Genomic DNA, 21,629 nt, shown 5'->3' on the forward strand with positions numbered 1-21,629 from the left:
CCATAAAATCACTAACTTAAAATGAATGGGTATCAAAGCTTTTCATATCCATTCTTATTTTCTATTCCATTCACAGGTTTATTCTTGAATGAATTTGGGGTTTCCTTTTCTGGGCAGTGGAAAGCATAGAAGTATACGGTGACAGCCATAAGTAAAAAGGAGCTCAGGTATTCTTGGGAATATAAGCATATCTAAGTTTTCCCACATGGACAACTTCATTGGTGGTGGAGCAAATGCTTTATCTCTGGTTCCAGTTTTTAGTTTCTAATTCAGAAACATAATCCAAGTATAAAGCATTGGCTTTATAATACGATTTTATAACATAGGGAAAATGTAAGCATTGGAGGGGCAGAATGGTGTGGCAAGACAAGTACTCACCTTGGAGTCAGAGTTCATGGGGTTGCCCCAGCTCCATCACTTTCTTAGACCTTGGACAATTCATTTGATCTCAATCTCCTATACATCAGAATAAGATTCCTCTACTCATATCCAGCTCCAGGACCACATCAGGGCAAACCGAAATCCTACTTTGATGCCGTATTTTGGGGTGGATGTGACCTAGGGTTCTTAAAAGCTAGAGAGGTTTCAGGTATCCACTAAACAAAAGATTATTTGTCTGCCTTGAGGGCCTACCCTCCTAAATTCAGGGAAGTTCATTAGTAGAAGCTTGTCTTGTCTACCAGTTCAATTCAACTTAAGTCAACAAGTATTTATATCATCCCCATCCTGCCCTTCAGTCTCCAGGTATCTTCACTCCTGAACCAGGCAGCCCAGATCCTACATGACCCCAGAGCCAGCCTACTTGCCTCCTGCCTGACCTCTTCTCTTCAGTGCCTTGGGATAACCCCACATCCAGACTTTTGGCCTTCATCAGGTATTCAAAGGCTTTCCCCTACCTGACCCAGTGCCTGTTGTTTGTCTTTCATTTTGAAGAGGTCCAGTGACATCATGGGTGATGTCTTGACTTGACCCTGGATTGGATTTAAGTAAGGCAGAGTTGTACAGAGTTGTCAGCCTCACTCTCTCTTCCTGAGACATCAAAAAACAGTAGCAGAAGAAAAGCCAAGATGACTGGCTCTGGCCCAAGGGGCAGTGGATGACCTTGGCAACTTTGATGCCGGACCAAGCTCTAAACACTCCTCAGTGCCTGTACCAGCTGCCTTCATGGCTGGTTGGAACAAATTGTTCTCATCTACCCATGTCTTCACATGCTTGGGGTAGACATCCTTTAACTCACTGATGTGTTCGAGGCCTATTAGTTACCCTTAACCTGGTTTAGCCTGTCTGCCGAGATGGTTTTACTGGGGTGTGGACACTGTGTATGCTTCTTGGGGGAGAGCCTGTTTGAAGTAGGATCAGGCAGACTGGGCTGTATTATTATTATTTCTTTTAATGAATGAATTATAAGGATTTATTACTATATGCCAAGCATTCTGCTAAGTATTGGGGATACAAATACAAAGGTGAGACAATCCTTGCCATTGAGGAGTTTACATTTTAATACTTGAAGAGAAAGTTTGGGGGGAGGGATGAAAAGGCACCTGACAAAGGCAGCTCTCCAAGACCATAAATCACAAAAGGGTTTCAGGGTTACATCTGTAATAATAGTTTCCTCTTTGGGGAGCTCCCTAATTAGCTGGCTACAGTACTCTGAGGCTTCTCTGACCTATCTCCAGGAAGCTCCTTCTTGGGAAAAGCCCATCATCCTGCAAGATCCCATCAGCCTTGGTATTCCACCTCATCAGCATCCTTCTGATTAGAGGACATGGCCCTGAACACCAAAGCCTCCATTTAAGGAGGGAACTCAGCTCAGAACATCTCATTTTTCACCAGGCTGTACCACTTGAGGACTTTTTTGGCTTTTCTCCTAAGTGGTGTAATTGGATTCAAGAAGTGTGAATCCTTCCTTTTGATACTTATCAGCTGGGTGATGTGGGGCAAGTCACTTAACCTCTCTCAGCCTCAGTTTCCTCATCCATAAAATAGAGGCAATTAATAGCACCTACCTCCCAGAGTTGTTGTGAACATAAAATGAGACAATATATGTAAAGCACTTTGCATATCTTAAGGCATTATACAAATGCCAGCTATCATTACCACTACCATTACTACTGCTGCTGCTGCTGCTACTACTACATTTCAATCTGATCCAATTGGAGGGAAGGTCCATACCAATAAAACTATGGATCCTGGGAGGAAAGTGAAACTGTTTAAACCTCTGTTGCCTCCCTCACAAGGTCCTGGTAAGGTGAGTGAACACTTTGGAAATCTCCGAAGCTCTTTGGACTGGCAAGCTATGTTTATTATTCAAACACTAGTAGCACACATCTTTAGTTTTCTTTATTCTATCGAGTTGGTAGGAACTAATTACAGGCTCACTCACCAGTTTTTTGTGGTGACAAACCAAACCTCAAATAGATCAGTAACCTCATCCATTAAGGAGTCCCCTTGAACCATACAGATCACAGCTCTAGTCTGTATACAACTCTAGTCTTTTCCCATCAGTTAGCCACAGGAAGTCTATGCAATGTGGTGAAGGACCTTCAGTGAAGCTCTCTGTCCAAATTCTCTGGTGCTTTAAATGTGGCAGCGCTATTCTATAGAGATGCAGGATCAAAGGCGCAGCTCTTGTAGGAGACAGGACTAAAAAACATGTAACAGGAAGCAAAATGTCCAATTCAGAGCCATTCCAAAGTTGCCATTTTGAATTCTTGGCAATACTCTGGAACCCCAGCTGCTCCGATGGAGGGCCCTTAGTGATCAATCACGATTTATAATCAAGGATTAATTAGCTCTCAATTGGCCAACAGCTGTTCACTGGTACACCATTTTGCAGTTCAAGAATCCTACAATTTCTCTGAGCTTTTCCAACTGTGCAGACCGGCTATGCTACAGAGATACACAGAGAGAGTTATTTCCAGAAGGCGTCTGGCCCAAAAGGGGCTCATATCCCTTTGCAATTATTCTGGCTGCTGACAGCTTCCTACGTGAAGTAAAAATAGGAAGGGAGTTACTGAATGGCTTTTGGTCTTTGGTCAATATTTGGTAAGCCCTTCTTTGGTCCCAGTCTTATTAAGAACCAATTCTCTATCACCAATGCTAGTTTATGTAGTGCCTTCTATGTGCAGGGCCCTGTGCTGGAAACTGGAGGAGATACAAAGTTTAAAATGGGCATGGACCCTGCCTTCAAGGAGCATATAGTACCAAAAGGGGATATGACCCCAAATTAGATAACTTCGATACATAATGTCATATGAGAAGTTCATTAAAGAGATACAAAGCAGTGATATGTAAGGTCACTACCAACTGGGAGAGGGGACCAGGGAAGTTTTCCTAAAGGAGGAAGCATCTTAGTTGGGCTTCAAAGGAAGAGTAGGTTGAGCCTGGTGACCCGCACTTGCAATACCTGTTACTGAGGCTGAGGCTCAGTGGATCAATTGAGTTTGAGAGACTTGAGCTATAGTAGACTAGGCCAATGGGTATCCACAGTAAGTCTGGCACGAATATAGTGGGGGAAGGTAGAGGGAGGGGAGGGGGAAGTGGGGAAGACAAGTTTGCTTGAGGAAGGGTGAAACTGCCCAGGTTGGAAATGGAGCAGGTCGAAGATTCCATTCTGATCAGTAGTGGGATCAGACCTATGAGTGGTCCCTGCACTTCCAGCCAAGGCGAGATAGGGAGATCCTGTCTCAAAAATTAATAATAATTAAATAAGAATAAAAAGATGAGAGGCTTTCAATAGGACAAGATGGGGAATGAGGGCATTTTAGCAACACGGGACAGTGAACAAAGACATAGAGGCAGGAGAACACAGTGTGGGGACCAGAAAATTGCTCATTTTGCCTGGATCATGGAGACAGTAGACTGGAGTGGTATTTGCTATGTCTGGAGAAGTATCAGGTTATTATGGGACTTCCACAACTCAAGAAGCAATGGAGAGCTCCTAAAGATTGTTGAGTAGAGGAGCCATGTGATTAGATCTATGTGTTAGAAAAATGATTCTGATATGAAGGACAGAAAGATGCCAATAAGCCCAATTTGGGTTATTTTGAGTTTGAGGTATGGCAGCACAGTGAAGAGATAGAGGTCATACTAGGTTGAGGCTAGAGATAGTTATATCAAAGCAGAATATAAGATCTAAATATAACATGGAATGCCCATCTTCTGCAACCCCGAGCAATTGGAAATTAGTTCTAAAGCACAGACCAGACTGCACTCCATTCCTACTTTTAGTCAGCCATGGTTTGTAGGCTGGGCTGTCACACCTGAGCAAGACTGACCCCCATATTGTCAGATCATCCATATGTGACTGCTGAGTGCCCTGAGGTGACATATTGTGCAAGGTATGCAAGACTTAGCACAAAGCATCACGCCATGCCTTTTCCTAAATGTGCTCTTGCCCAAACACACTTTCCAAAACCACATCCCCTTGCCTTCTTTTTCAAACCTACTCTTTGTTCCTCCTTCTACCTAATTACTAGACTTGCTGTTGGGACCACATATTCTCTCCAGTAATTGAAACTCAAAAACAGCCCCCCACACCTAATACCTTGTGCTCTCCTTTGGGGTATAAGCCTCACTATACACCTACCTGCCTTGTATGATGCCTCTGGGATCCTGAAGGCACCAGGAGCCACATGACCCCCAAACCTGTAAGCCTGTGACATGTATTGGTTGCTCTGATACCAATAACATTGATATTGGTTTTTCCAGATCCCCTTCAGCTTTGTCACCTGTCATCTGGGCTTGGGGTTGGTGATTGAAAAGGGCGAAAGGAAAATATTAAGATCAAGGATGAAGAATCAACAGTGTTGCTTCTTTAGCCCTGTTTTTTGGCCAGTCAGTCACCAGTACAACCATGTGCATTTTACCCTCTTTGCTGCTGCTATTTGAATCTAAGAATAAGCTTTCAGTCACCTAAATTACAGAGACATGGTCAACTTGTCAGATTCTAAACCAGCTTATGGAGGATAGCAATGAGTGTTAATTCCATAAATGGCAGAGAAATAGTGTACTAGAGGAGCAGAATGAGACACATTCTCAACCATTTGTCATTGTTCAGTCATTTAGGTCTTTATGGTTTGCCATTTCCTTCTCCAGCTCATTTTACAGATGAGGAAACTGAGGCAAACAGGGTTAAGTGACTTGCCTAGGGTCACACAGCTAGTAAGTGTCTAAGGGTGAATTTGAACTCAAAAAAATTAGTTTTCTTGACTCCAGGCCTGGCACTCTATCTACCTCTATCACCTAGCTGCCCCAAAGCAGAAGTCCTGGTGTGTTTTCATTCAGCCAATATATTGATTTGTTTTGCTTGATTATACATATTTGTTATAGGAGACCTTCTGTTTGGAGAAAGAGAGGTGGTGAGGTAGAGGCAGTGAAAAATATGCCCCTGAAATAGCACCATTACTAAATTTTTTAAATGATATTAGAAAAAAAGTGAAAGGGACACAGATAAAAGTAATATTGTTCCAACCTTATTCAATTTTATGGAGGGACAGGGTAAAGATAAAAAGCTGGCCTTGAAGCTAAGAAGATCTTTAAAGCATTCAGCAGGAAGGAACAGGGAGAGCCAGAGGGAATGACATGGACCGATAAGAAAAGGGAAGTCTGGATGGGGAACAGGGTGTTCTACTAACTGCAGCCTAGTACACAGGAGCTGAGCTGTCTAGCAGTGGCCCTGAAAAGAAGAAACCCATTAACTGGTACCATGGAGCAATGCCCATCAGTGAGACTAGCCAGGGAGGAGAGGAAAGGTGAGAGGAGAGACAGAGAGAGACAGGGACAGAGAGACGCAGAGAGAAAGATGGAGAGTTCCAGATGTGATATAGCAGATGTGGAGTGGCATATGCGATGATTAGTTGGGGAGTAGTAGTCACATTATGCAATGACCAGATAAAGGCCCAGACAAGAGCAGAGAAGCTGAGAGAGAGAAGTGGGGAGCAGCAGAGATATGATGCCTTGTCGGGAAATAGCAGAGATATTATGCAGTGATTGGATATATAGGCCCAGAGCATATAGTGGGATCAGATTCAAGTAGAGCGCCAATGCATTCCCTTCTCACCTTTGAACAGGAGACCCCTTAGTTTTACTCAAGGCTCACCCTCTATCACCTGGCTTTACTGATCCCCCTAACCCTAATCCCATGATGCTAGTTGCCCTCTCTAAAAAGCAGCTTTCATTCATTTTTATATACCTATGAAAGTATGTGTCCTCTCCTATAACTAAATCGTAAATGCTTTGAGGATGGGTTTTGCTATTATCTTTGTACTGCTAGCACCTAGCAGAGAACCTGGCAAATAATTGTTGATTGGTTGTTTAATTAGAGTGGTACAGCGACATCCCCACAAGATATCAGAGGCATGAGTTATCCCTCAGAACATGTGCCCTAGACATTTATATTTAATATGTGTCTTCTTCCACATGGGCCCTGGACAAACATGTTCCCTATGCATGTGCCCCATACTATGCCCAGAATGAATCTCATTCTTCCCACTGTATGTGTGTATTTGTGGAAGACTGTGTCTCAGGTGGGTTTGTTGGTTGTTTTTGGTGGGGGAGGGTGGAGAAAAAGGGAGTGCTTGATGAATGCCTTTTTTCCTAAGCTAATTCATTATATAATTTTGATCTGAACTAATTGTGTCCTTTGGCTGAGGAGTAAAAAGATGCACATTTGTGTGGGTTTATAGGCTATAGCTTCAGTAGATGTGGACTCATAGAGTATCTTAACCTTATGTAGCCTTTCTGGGCACCCTATATGGGGGCGCTGTAGGTATAATGCCTCCCTTACCCATCCATTTCCCAACTCACATTTATCGCTCTACCAAAGCCATTATTTGTACGATGACTCATGAGGTCATGTACATATTAGGTTTGGTTTGTTCCGGGTGTTTGTACAGCTATCTATGTGCATTAAGGTTGCCAGGTTTCAGTTTGGAGAACACAGCCTTAAGTTCACAGTAGACAAGGTTGGGTAAGGGAAGAGTGTGAGGTGCTATCAGCATCTGGCCCAGCTCAAACACGGCGCCATTTACACATCTTGACAGGTTGAAAAACAGTACAAGAAACTGAAATCTAGGACAATCTTTTATGGAGTGTATAGTTGGCAGCCCTAATGTGAAGTCAGGCCAAGTAATTCAGATCCCACTAATCTGCTGGGTTATCTAGAAGAAAGATTCCACTAAGCAAAACAATAAAGTAAGTAAGGTTATCAGGCCAATGTTCCATCTACTCTAGAGGATGGTCTGTTTGAAAGCATCCAAGCAGTATGTCTTTATATGCACTCCAATATTCCGATGCTCCTGTGACCTCGCTGACGCAGGCGTTCTCCCCAGCCGTGCAGATTGGCAATCCCACCATGCCTTCTTCAGTCACTCTTGTACGTGTTTCCCCAAGAGCCGACCGCAGTCGATCCGACAAAAGTGCTGAGGGGCTATCTTGATCCTTCTTGACATCATGAGGATATCAGCAGACTATGTGAGCTGTCCATCAGCTTTCCCTCACTCTCATTACATCTCTTTAAATTATACACATTTCTTTACACATCAAAAGATGTCTTCGGAGGTATCCTTTCCGCGGTTCTTCCCTCCCAGTTCCTGCTTTGCAGTGTGTTAAGGCTTGCTCGAGCTCACTAGTGCCCCTCCATTGTCCTCTGGGTGCACCTCACCTTTAATTCTTAGATCCTGTAGTGTTCCATGACTCATAGCCATACAACATCACAATAATTAACAATAATAATAATAATAGCCAACATTTATTTTTTTTGTTTTGTTTTTGGCAGGACAATTGGGGTTAAGTGACTTGCCCAAGGTCACACAGCTAGTACATGTGTGAAGCGTCCGAGGTCACATTTGAACTCAGGTCCTCCTGACTCCAGGGCCGATGCTCTACTCACTGCGCCACCTAGCTGCCTCATTAGCTAACATTTATATGGCACTTACTATGTACCAGGCACTCTGCTAAATACTTCACAACTACTACCTCATTCATCCTCACAACAACTCTGGGAGGTGGATGTTATTATGCCCACTTTATAGATAAGAAAACTGAGGCAACCAGAGGTTAAATGACTTGTCCAGGGTCACCAAGCTAGTAAGTATCTGAGGTTGTATTTGAACTGAGGTCTTCTGAGGAGTCCAGGACCAGCGCTCTTTCCACTGTACCACCAGAAGAATTACAGTATTAGAAATATGGGCCTTTATTTCAAGGGATAGATAAGCTTGGGGTCCTTAAAAGAACTTTGCAGCTTCCTAAAGGGCACTCCAGCCCCATCTCCTTCTTATTCTGTATCCAACTCATCCATTTATAATGTCTGTCCAAGATACATGTATTGATGGATGAGGTTTGTAGGTTATTTATATACCGCAAGTCATAGTCTGGGCAAGTAGTCTCATCCACATGATTTTTCCTGTGTGGATAGTTGGGCCAAACTCCGAGTGATTATAAATCTCATCTAGGAGGTTCTGTAATGTTCTGAGGCTTCATGCAGTTAGCTCAATGTTGTTCACAAAGAGGTTCGTCTAGAGACCCTCATCATCTAGAGGAGGGGTCATTAACCTTTTTTTTTTTGTCGTGAACCACTTTGGCAGTTTGGTGAAGTCTATTTACCTCTTCTCAAAATAATACTTTTGAATGCATAAAGAAAATACATAAGATCACAAAAGAAACCAATTACACTGAAATGCAGTTATCAAAATATTTTTAAAGTGTTCATTGCTGCCATTGTTTAGTTGCTTTCAGTCTTGTCCAACTCCTCATGACCCCATCTGGCGTTTTCTTGGCGAAGCTACTGGAGTGGTTTGCCATTTCCTTCTCCATCTCATTTTACAAATGAAGAAACTGAGGCAAACGGGGTTAAGTGACTTACCCAGAGTCATCCAGCTAGTAAGTATCTGAGGCTGGATTTGAACTCATGAAGAGGAATCTTCCTGATTCCAGGCCCAGGGCTCTATCCACTGTGCCACCTAGCTGCCAGGACTTTGTGTTAGATTTCTTCCTTGGCATTACTGAACATTTTAATTAGCATCCCACTCCTTGTTTTACTTTTCTCTTAATATTAATGATCAAATGGCCATTGAACAAGATTATCTTTCAAAGAAATTTTGATCTATACATGGGAGACACGTGAAGAAGAGCTCTTTAGTTTTGTTTTACTGAATCACATACTTTTTTTTAAAATCACAAGCAATAAGCACAGTGGGATCTTTTTTATTCTCTACATCTTTCAGTCAGTTCTAAAATGATAAAGATGTGACCCGCTGTGGAATATCACTTGCACATGATTGTTTGTTTTTTTCTAACTCTGTCATCCAGGATATCCTTCATGCATATGTAGATCTTTCTCATGTCCTAAACAATGCAATCTACAGAGCAGATGTGCTCTGTGCCTACTTGGTCCACTCCAGCTGCCTTTTCAGTCTCTGTTTTCTTTAGTGCCATTTCTGCTTCCTTGGTAAGATCTGGGGCTGCAATATTGGAGTCCAAATGGGGAAGTCCCACTCTCCCAGAAAGGAAAAAAAGAATTTGTTAAAATATCTTTGCAGATGTTTTCTGTCTTTCAATTTGTTTGTGGTCCTTCCGGTTTAATGCCTAGATGGACTCAGAAAGACTTTGCTTTGTAGGGTCTCTGAGTCTCTAGGCTCAGGCTCTAGTATCTCTAAGCTCTCTTTGGGAATAGAGATTGGACCTGTGATTTAACTGTTAAAGAGCACTCCTAGATGAGAAAACTCCCTTTGATGATGTAGGTCATATGCATTCAAAAGCATTTTCTACAACTTGTCATCTTAGAAAGTTGTTTCCCCTCCACTGCCTCTCATTGCTTCCTGAGGTGATACCGCTCATAGTCTTGCACAATCTTTCTCCATAAGATTTTACAAACAAGTTTATATTCTATTTCAATATTACCCTTGGCTATTGCATCATTCAGGTCAGTTGTTTGCTAAGGTGGGTTTTAGGCTGTTTTGGTCTGCCTACATGGCACAGTGGATAGAGTGGCAAGCCAAAAGTCAGGAACACTCATCTTTGTGTGTTCCAATCCAGCCTTAGACGATAACTAACTGGGTGACTCTGGGCAAGTCACTTAACCCTGTTTGCCTCGGTTTCCTCATTTGTAAAATGAGCTGGGGAAGGAAATGGCAAACCATTTTCTTATCTTTGCCAAGAAAGTCCTGAATTGGGTCACAAAGAGTCAAACACAACTAAAAAGTCTCTTTATTATGAAAATAAATTTGCATTGATTAAAATTCTCTATGAAATTGTTAAAATCAGTGTTGATATCCTTTCCTCCATCTATTTCTCATTTTCAGCACCAACACAATGTTTACATTTTTAAAAATGGAGTTTTAAAAAAATTGCATGTCCAATTGTGTTCTCATTTTTATTCTTTTACCTTCATAACAATGAGTGTCTTTGCTCTAAAGAGTTGGTTGTGTGACTGTATGCACAGCTGATTCAGGAGTGACTCCCAAAGTAGTTAGTCATTTCCTGACTGTTAAAAGATAATCATCTTCCATTTTGTGGTATTATTTGGGACTCTCCATGCCCAATGCCTTTGAATTCTTTTCTAAAAGAAAGATATACAGGTGTGAGGTTTCTATGTTGTCTACAAGTCATTGGATGTGACAAAACCAAGTGTGATTCCTTACAAGAAGAATGTATGTGTCACCCTTCCATTTAGTTGCAATTTGGTCTCTTCCTCTTATTTATAGTAAAAATGTTAAGACTGAAACTATTCAATTCTTCCAGCAGTTTGCCAACTCACTCACTGATTACTGGACAAAGATCTCAAATTTAGAGTACCAACTGCTCAGTTAATGTTTATAGACAGTTTTAAAACCATGTGATTCTCACTAAATATAGCATTCAGGAATGAGGCAGCTCTCAGCATGCAGATGCTCCCATTGATCACAAATGGAACTTAGATACATGCGAAGGGATTTGTATAAATCCATCCCCACTGATGTGGGTAGCTAGGTGGTGCAGTGGTTAGAACACTGAGCCTGAGTCAGGAATACCTGAATTCAAACCAGGCCTCACACACTTACTAGTTATGTGACTCTGGGCAAGTCACTTAATCCTCTTGGCCTCAGTTTCCTCATCTGTAAAATGAGCTGGATAATGCAATGGCAAACCACTCTAGTATCTCTGCCAAGAAAACCCCAACTGGGAGTCACAAAGAGTCAGACATCACTGAACAACAATAAAATCCTCACTGATAAAGAACTCAAAGCCCATTCCCTAGAAGTCATCTTTCTTTACACGCAAAGCAGAATAGTACATTTTAATCATACATACATGAATAGGCATGTCGATAACTGTAGTCCTTTGTGAATTCATATCAATTCAACAAAAATTTAGTTAGCATCTACTGTGTGTAAAGCACTGTGCAAAGCCCTGGGGCCCGTAAGGTGCTGCGATAATAGTCCCTACCTCAAGAAGACTGTTCCAGAGATTTTTCTTTCTAAATACATTCACTATCCTTGAACTAGTCAGGCAGGCAAAAACAGTGTCCCTACCCTCAAGGAGGGCACATTCTAGTGGGGAAGGCAGCATTCTATATCTAGAAGATATATAATATAAATGGAAGATAATCTCAGTTGGAAGGCAATCACCCTGGGAAAGGGTGAGGTGGAGCCAGGGAAATAAGGATTCATTAGCCTTTGCTGAGTGTCTAAAAATACTGTCAAAAATTATGATTTGTTTGGGTTTTTTTGGTTTTGGGGGAGTTTTTTTTTTTTTGAGGCCATCTCCCAATTTTGCCCAGAACGAGAGTGCTACAGCCATCTATGGGCTGATCAGCATGGAAGCCTTGAGCAGGGGCCACTGGTGGTCCATAGAGCGCTGGGACTGGAGACAGGAAGAGAGTTTAAATCTGTCCTTACACCCTTATTAGTTGTGTGACCCTGAGCAAGTCACCTAACCTCAATTGTAAAATGGGGATCATAATAACAGGTATCTCATAATGTTGTTGTAAGAATTAAATGAGATGATATTAGCTTAGCATGGCACGTAGTAGGTGCTATATAAATGTTTATTCCCTTCCTTACCAGACCTGGGCCTCTATGTCTAGCAAAAATGAAATTAAAATTTGTCTAACCTGAAAACCAACTATTAATTCTTAACATTCTCTGATGCCTTATCACTATCACTGCAGAAGGACAAGAAGCAGCAGAGAACCCTCTGAAGGCCCTTTTGTATTTTTATTTGTTTCATGGGTTGCCATGGCCAAAGAATCCATCACCAAGTAGTCAGCCTTGGTGAAGAGCTCCTCTATATTTATATAGGTTGATCCTTAAAAAGTAAATATTGTCTCAACAACACAGATGGGTTGTACATGTGACACACCAGACAAAGAAGGTTTGAGATCAAGTTCTTCCCTCAATACATGGAGATGCTGTGGGCAAAAAAAAAGTTTAGAATGAGAGTTGTAGGGTAAAGGAGAGGTCCTAGAGGAAAAAAAAAAAACATTCTGAGAGAGTCCTGAAAAAATGAAATTCAAGCTGAAAAAGTACTTCCCTACTCCTTTATTTACCTACCTATCCAACACTGAGTACCCGCTTTGTGAAAGGCACTGTGCTAGGCTCTTATGAAAATAACAGAGAGAAAAAACGTACTGTTACCAGGCCCAGATTTCTTTGCATATCCTAGCAGATAGGTAATTTTGTATTAGGAGTCAGGGAATCATGACTTCATTCCTGGTTCTATTTGCATAGAAAAGAGGTGAAAAGTTCAGCATGAGACATTTTCTACGCATGGAATCAGGGCAAAAGGACCATGGTGACGGGATCTCGAACAAGACAAAAAAATAGAAAAAAGAAAATTTTTTAAAATAGAAAGAACCTTCTATTCTGGAGGCCCTTTCCTCTGATTGGGGGATGGTAGGATACTTCCAGAATCTCCATTTAAGGAGGAGGCCCAGGCCAGCTGCACTCCTTTGAATATTCCTATCATTGGACCTGCTCAGGTATTTTCCCCCTTTCCACCCTCTCTCTTTTTTTTTTTATTTCCTTTTTGTCCAGTCTTCCTCATTAGAATAAGCTCCTTGAGGGCAGGGACTGTCTTTCTGTTTGTATTTGATATCCATAGCATTTAGCATGGTGTTTGGCACTTAGGAAGTGCTTGATAAATGCATGCTGATTGAGTAACTGACTAATAAAGTTTGTAGTGGAATGAACCCTGAGCTAGAATTTAGGAATTCTAATTAGGTTCTTAGTTTCTTTTCCTATAAGATGAGATGACAGGATTATATAGTCTCTTCTAGCACTAATATTCTGTAATTCTATGAACTACTAGGAGGGAAAGTGAACACAGAAGATTTACTCTAAATGTATCTTTGTAGCCTTGCAACAATAGCAGTGATGGAATTTCTACTTGGTTAACGAAGGGTGACCAGATGTGGCCAAATACGATTAGCCAAATGATATTCATTGTATCAGTTGTTTTGAAAGGAATTCTGTAAGTTTCACTAGGTATTCAGCAAATTGTACGGAACGTATGCTTTCAATCACATGTCCATTCATGAGTCTCCTATAAATTGTATGAAATTTACACCTTCAAACGACTGCCCATGTGCAAGGCTCCCCAACTCTCCCATAGTGTGCTCCTATTTCTAAGAACAAAAAATATTATTATGCCACGAGAAAAAAAATTTCGAGAACTGCTACATTACATCTTGCAAACTGATGTATTTCTGTCTGATCCACCACTTGGATCAGTTGGTGCCTAGCTTACCTTGTACTCCTTGGGAGAGGATGGTTGAAAAGGCTGTAAGAGGAGGACATTTTATTTTCTTCTGTCTGAAGTCCCAGATAAAGGTCCTGACTATTGAGTGCTTCATGCAAATTTTACACATTCAACTTTACTTAACTTCTGTACTATACTTAAAATATATTAAACATCTTCTACCTATGAAATAGTCTTCTGGTACCTATGAGGTGTACATAGGATAGCTAAAACTTGGTTTCCATCACCATGGAACTTATGATCTACTATTGTGCACTCTGAAACTGATCAAAATAGGATCTATACAGCAACAGATTTGTAAATGTAGCTCAGACTCTGGGACTCCCTCTCCCAACCCCTACAATCCTTGGCAGTTGGGTCCCTAGAGAGAGACTGCTTACTTCTCCCTTCAGGGTTTTAGGAGTTATTCTTGAGGGGTTGGGCATTTTCTCCCCTAATACTATCGGTCACAAGCCCTTCCAATATCACTTAGCCAGTTAACATCTCCCCATTATCAATTAACCAATTAACGTAAATTTGCCTTTATAAAAGATTATTTACTGAGAAGGTATAACAAGAACCAAAATACAAAAACATTGCTTTTGAAAAGGAGGTGCACTCTCTCTTCTATATACCCATTCAGTACCTAGAGAGAGTAGGACTCAAAATTAAATATTTGCTACAAAACATTCTCTCCTTCTCCCCAACTCCTCCACTCACCCTGAGAGGGGTGTACTTCCAGGCATTGAGAGTCCCTTTCTCCCTTCAAGGTGTCTCCACCAAGTTCTTTGCTTGCAGCACATGGCATCTCAGGTCAAATCAGTTGTTCCTGATTAAACTATTGCTGCTACTGGTTTCTGAGGAGACCTTTGGTAGCTTTCCTGAGCTTTCAGAGCTCACAGAATCATAATCTCACCTATCTCAATCCCAGCTCCACTCCTCACTCTCCAGACTTCTCTTCTTACTTTCCAACAGCCTTGCCACTTTGTGAGTATCTTCCTTGCCCCCATCCCCTACTTCCCAGCTCCCTCTATGTGTTGTTTTTGCCCTTAGAAGTTCCTTAAGGGTAGGAGGTCTTTTTCTTACTTGTATTTGTACCCTAAGCACTTAGCACAGTGCTGGACATATAGTACGTACTTTAAAATGCTCTATCTATTTATCTGTCTACAATACTCATTCACCCAAGATAAGGAAAGAATAAACAAAACAGAAATAGAAGAAGCAGAGCTGTTGAGTGTCCATGGCCACACGGTGGCCAGGTGGAGAGATTTGGCAGGCTGTTACCACTCTTTCAGCCATTACCTCTCTATCCACACAAAGGCCCACAGTATTTCTTCCTCTTTGCTCAAAAGTTGCCAGGGAAAAGAAGGATAATTCATCCAGTTCAATTTTGTATACAAACTCAGTTCTGGCTTCAAAACCTATGAAAAGGTTTTTAATGTTTTATAAAAGGTTTTATAACAATAAGCCAACGCGAAAGAGTCAAAGAATACATTTGTGTGCTTTAATGTGGGAAAGGAATTCCCATCAATCTCTCATTTCCAGAAATAGCCTCACCAAACCCCTTCCTATTACATTAAGGTTTGTTCTTGGATCATCTTGGAAAAATTGTTCAAAGAAGAGAGACTTGTGGTCAAGGTCAATCCAAGCCCAACAGGAACTTTGTGCTTACAACTCATTTTCTCTCTCTTTTTTTTTTTATAAAATGGCAAAAGTCAATAGATGGCCACAATAGGGGTTCATACAAGAATTGAATGTTTAAAGTCTCTAATCACTTGGCACTTTCACCTATCACAGCTAGAAAAAGCACCAAAAGAGTCAGAAAGAATAAGAGGAAGAACTAAGATGATACAAATCATATTCTCTAAGCATAAAAGGCAGATGCAAAGGCAGGGGATCAAGTCAACCCTGCCAAAATGCAAAGAAGCTCCAACGAGAAAGGAGGTAGCATTTAAAACTATTTAACTGATGTGACAAGTCACTTTAGAGGCAGCTACTAGGGAAAGATGGATAAGAGGTGACTCTGTCCTCCACAAAGCCTTGAAAAGACAAGTCGAGTCCCCAAAGCCCAGTAAGATTTGTTCCTGGTGGGAGCTATCAAATCAGAATGAAACTTCAGGGTTTTTGACAGTTTATCAAGCCTGAAATGAAGGTCCAACGTCTCTGGTGATCCAGGAGTTAAATCACATTCTCAGATCTGTCAAGTGGAGTCCCCACTGGGAAGGGGTGACATTTGCTCTTTTCTCTGAAGTACTTAAGGCTCTAAAGCTGGTGTTCCTTCTCTATTCTCTGTGATCATGACAGATACTTAGAGGAGATGTGGCTCTAATGAAATGAAGTTATTTGTTGTTTAACTACCTCCCCCACCCCCAGTATCAGAGATTATACATTCAAATGAGTATGGACTTTAAGAGTAGGCGTACTGGTCAACATCAATGCATTGGCTCTTTAGGATTGGCTTTCAGTGCCCCACCACAAAACTAGCATTAGAGTTCTAGAGAAACAATCGATAACAGGGCAGGGCCAGGCCAGGGAGGAGGTCATGGAAGACAAGGAAGGAAGCCTGTCACATCTGATTCTTACAGCAACGCTGAGAGGTGGGTGCTATTATGATCCACATTTTATAGATGGGAAGATTGAGATTCAAACAGATTAAGTGTCTTCTGCAGGATTATATAGCTAGAGGCAGCTATGTAGTGTGGTGGTTAGAGTACCAGGACTAGAGTCAGGAAGACCTGAGTTCAAATCCAGCCTCAGACCCTTGCTAGCTGTATGACCTTGGGCAAGTCACTTAACCTCTGTTTGCCACAGTTTCCCTATCTGTAAAATGGAGACAGTAATAGCACTTACCTCCCAGGGTTATTGTGAGGTTATTGTGATGAGATAATAATTATAAAACACTTTGCATAGTGCCCGGCACATAACAAGTATTATACAAATGTTAGCTATTATTATATGTTCTGAAGCAGGATCACAAGTACATTACAATCCTTTAAATCGTCAATTGCGTAGGACAAAGTGCCGGTTTTCCTAACCTAGGTACAGTTTTGTCTGTATGCTTCTCTATGCTCTGGGTTTGTTGTTTTCAGTTGTGTCCGGCTCTTCATGACCCCATTTATGGTTCTCTTGGCAAAGATACTGAAGTGGTTTGCCATTTCCTTCTCTGGCTCATTTTACAGATGAGGAAACTTAGGCCACCAGAGTTAAGTGACTTGCCCAGGGTCACACAGCTGTTAAGTGTTGGAGGCCAGATTTGAATTTAGGAAGATGAGTCTTCCCTGACTCCAGGCCCAGCTCTCTATCCACTGTGCCATCTAGCTGCCATTCTGGGAGTAGAAAAGGAGAAATCCACAGTAATTCATTTTCTAGGGAAGATAAATATGTCAGTGAGAGCCCTGACAACTCATAACTTCCACTCCCACACAGTTCCACATATGAGTGGAATATGTATTCCACTGATTACACATGTACTCAGTGAGTACATAGTCCCCTGGCTTTTGTTCTCCCATTTTTGTTTTGAATACATACTCCCTGTTATGTAACTCTATCCCTCTAATGCTGTAACAGATTGGTCCTTCCTGAGCTGGGGCTACTTGGAAAGTCCTGAAATACCCATTATAAAAAGTAACATTTTATGCTACTTTTGCCACAGTCTCTCCCATTACTGTCCCTTCACCCTAAATATTCCCATTTTAATGTAGCTGTTACCCATCCAGCCCCTCAACTTTTCCAATTTCAGGCTGGATAACTGTCCAAGTATGGGTTGGGTCTTTCCTATTTATTGAAGTGTACAGGTATTAAGGGAAGAGTAGTACCTCTGGTGTCAGGGCTGCTAAGCCTTTTTCAGAGCTGCTTTCCACCTTTGGTGTTGACCTGTGGCTCCAAGAAGCTATAGCATATGCAGTGGCCACAGCCTGGTAAAACAGTTTCGGCAGATGGGCTATACCAGGTTGAAGGTAACCTATGGACCTCAAACTCCTTGGTGAATTAGGTGGGGATGTCTACCTCAAGAAGACTTCCCAGGTGTGATAGGCAGATGTAAGCAGTTTAATCCAATAGGCCATGAAGGCAGCTGAAGCAGGCACTATGGAGTGCTTAGAGATTGGTTAGATATAGAAGACGCCAAAGTTATCCACTGCATTCTGGGCCATTTCCAGTCATCTTGACTTTGTCTTGCCACTGAACTTCAATGACTCTGGGGGAGAGAGTGAGGCACCTATACCATTTTACCATTTTTGTCTACCTCAAAGTCCTGTGGTAATGGGCAAGTGACAAAGCAGCAGGTGTGGATACACAAGCTGTAGATACAACCCTGCATAAAGGTGGCCCAGGATATGGGACTGTCTTCTCACTGGACTGAAGCAGCAGTAGGATTCAGCAGCCCCCTGGGTGTCTGAGCAGCCTCCTGGCATGAGGAAGGGGCTAGCAAAGATGCCCTGAAAATTGTCTGCTTCACCTAACCTAAACCTGGTCTACTTACCATGGCAGGTAGAGATCCTACTCCGTGGCTGAAACACAAAAAATGTACCAAAATTTTTGCAAAGATGATTCCACTCACCATTGGTACATGGAATGTGCACACGCTTTTAGACAACACAAAATCCAGTAGACCCGAAAGATGAACAGCTCCTATTGTGAGAGAATGCAGCAAGTACCACATCCAAATAGCATTTCTGAGTGAAACAAGGCTGGCAAATGAAGGCCAGCTTTGTAAAGTCAGAGCTAGATACATGCTTCTCTGGAGTGGTAACTGAGATGAAGATTGCTATGAAGCTGGCATAGGTTTTGGAATCAGATTTAATCTAGTTTAAAAACTTGTATGCCTACCAAAAGGAGTGAGTGACAGGCTTACGACAATGCAATCCCCACTTGTAGGAAAGTGATGTACCACCATCATCAGTGTATACACTCTCACCACGACAAGCCGTGGTGAGGTCAAAGAAAAATTTTATGAAGACCTGGAGACCCTCATCATCAAAGTGCTAGAAGAGGACAAGCTTGTAATTCTGGGTGACTTTAATGCCAGAGTAACAGCATTAACATCAGAGTTTCAGACATGGCAGGGAGTCCATGGGAGAAATGGAGTCAGAAACAGCAACATCCGTGGTCACTTACTGCTGAAGACTTGTGCATCTCATGACCTTATCACCAACATTGTCTTCCATTTTCCTAAATGCAATAAAACTTCATGGATGCATCCTTGCAGCAAATATTGGCATTTAATAGACTATGCCATGGTAGGGAAAAGAGGTAGGATGTGAGAGTGACTAAGGTGATGTGTGGTGCAGCATGCTGGACTGATAACAGACTTATCCTCTCCAAGCTAGACATTTCATTCCACAAAAGTGGAAGCCCCAAGGCCAGATGACTACCAGAAGACTTAATGTCAACAGATTAGAACAGTTATACATGCATGAACAGTTTGTTGCTAAAACATTTACCTAAAAGACTACTTTATGGAGAACTCACACAAGGCAAGCACTCACATGGAGATCAGAAGAAGCATTACAAGGACACTCTCAGGGTCTCTCTGAAGAATTTTGGAATCAATTGTGAGACACGGGAGACACTGACACAGTACCACACAGCATAGTATGCCCACATGAAAGGTGTTGTGCTCTAAGAGCAAAGCGGAATTGCAGTGGCTCAAAATAAATGTTAAGGTGCACAAATTTAGAGATATTTCCATTCTAAATGTTCATACAGACTATTTATGTCCCAATCTGTGGTAGAGCCTTCCAAGCTCACGTTGGTCTAATCAGCCACAGTTGGACACACCATACCTTGACCCCAATATAGTGAGGTCATTTTGGGCCTCTTCAAAAACTAAGGACAAGAACTAACCAACTTTAATCACTCTCAGTTCTTGCCTATGAACTTCGCTCCATCCATTCAGTTTTTCAGTTTCAGGGAAAAGTCACTGTCCTCATCTCATCCAATCTTGGATCCTGATCTATCCTTGTTCCCCTTGGTCAGGTCATCCTAGCATCAACCTCTACCTTGCATAGACAAAAGTTTTACGATGAATGAAAAGTTTGAGATATATAATTTTTGGGTAATTAATCGATTTATTAATTGTGGCTAGCAAATAGGTAATAAAATGAGGTCAGTGGCACTCCTGGAAGCTGAAGACAAACCTTGGGGGCCTACTGAGAGTTTAAATACCCTTCGAACAGTCAGAAATCAACTCTGACTGGCTAACAATTGAAGAGAGGATGAATATCATAATGAGAGGTGGGCCTATTCTAATGAGGGGCTGGGTCCGTGACTCTGATTATCTCAGTCTTGGACAAAGAGACTCATCTCCACACCCAGACCACACCTACCTCAGGCAACCTAGACAAAAGGATCTACCTCTACCCAAGCCACAGATGAACAATGGGCCAGAATATGCCTAGATTAGGTATATTGCCTAATATCTCTTTACCCTTTAATTAGAACTAAGCTTTCCTACTTGGGTGCAGTTTTGCCCAAGACTGAGGAGAATGTCTCATCGTCAGCTCTGTGCTTCACAAGAGCTGGGCTTTGAATGAGGAAATAGAAAGGGAAAAAACTCTCAATTTCCATACCCCCCTCCTCCCATATTTGTAATTGGTTATTAACAATCATTTCTCTTAAGTTTGGCCAAGCCCAGAATTAGTCAATTATAATACCTTCATTCTGGTCCCTCGGTCTCAGCTGTGCTTTCTGCATAACCATTGGAGTTACGCAGATACCAGCCATGTGATCATCAGCAAGTTATGTCACCTCTCTGAGCCTTTGTTTTTCCATCTATAAAACAGAAATGATATTATCTGTAGAAGCTGTGTTAGAGGGTTCTTGTGAGGATCAAATGAGATGATGTCTATAAAGCACTTTGCGACCTTAAAGAATCACATAAGGTCAGCCGGTTAAAAGTCAACCAGTAAGTATTTTTGAAAACCTCTCCTATGTGCCAGGGCCTGTGCTAAGTGCTGTGGACACTGGTCTTATTCATTTGTTTCAGTTATGTTTGACTTTGTAACCCCATTTGGGGTTTTCTGGGCAAAGATACTGGAGTGGTTTGCCATTTCCTTCTCCTGTTCATTTTATAGATGAGGAACTGAGGCAAACAAGGTTAAGTGACTTGCCCAGGGTCACACGAGTTAGTGTCTGAGGCCAGATGTGAACTCAGGATGATGAGTCTTCCTGACTCTGGGTCTAGCAATCTCTCCACTGTGCCACCTAGCTGCTAAGGATATATAAAGAGTGGCAAAAGACAGACCTCACCCTCAAGGAGAGACAACATGAAAGACACATACAGGATAAACTGGAATTCCTATTTAAGTCAGGGACTATTTAAGCTGTTTTGGTCTAGATCTATGATTGTGTGGGTAGGGAATTCCAACTGCAAAAACTCCATACCAAAACAAAGGGGCAGCTCCTCTGTAACTTAATAGTCTAAGAGAGACGCCTGGGACCCTGGGAAATTAAATGACTTGTCTATTGTCACACAGCTTGCATGGATCTGAACTCAGATCTTCCTGACTTACATCCTATATTCACCATCATTTCCTGCTTCTCATCAGTGACCATCAATATTATGATTATTAACCACATGCTGTCCTGACCATGTCAATATCTTCAGGTAAGTCCCAGAACTCCTCCTAGTCAAGTCTGAGTGATCTTGACCCAATTCAAGTAACAAGTCTCATAGGTCATGTTGTTTTTGACCCAAAATACTGTAATGCAACTTGGTTACTCATCTTATTCACCAAAATTAGCTTTTGGCTATTTCCTAAAATCAAAGTCATCTTCAGAGGATAAAAATGTGCAACCATGAAAATATTCAAAACAGTATGCCACAGGATAGGCCTTCTGTCAGAAGAGTTTCCAGCATCTTTTGAGCAATGATAGCATCACTGGAATGAGTGTACGGCCACATAGGAGGATGT

This window comes from Trichosurus vulpecula, chromosome 1 (genome assembly GCF_011100635.1).
Source record: "Trichosurus vulpecula isolate mTriVul1 chromosome 1, mTriVul1.pri, whole genome shotgun sequence".
Classification (NCBI taxonomy): domain Eukaryota; kingdom Metazoa; phylum Chordata; class Mammalia; order Diprotodontia; family Phalangeridae; genus Trichosurus; species Trichosurus vulpecula.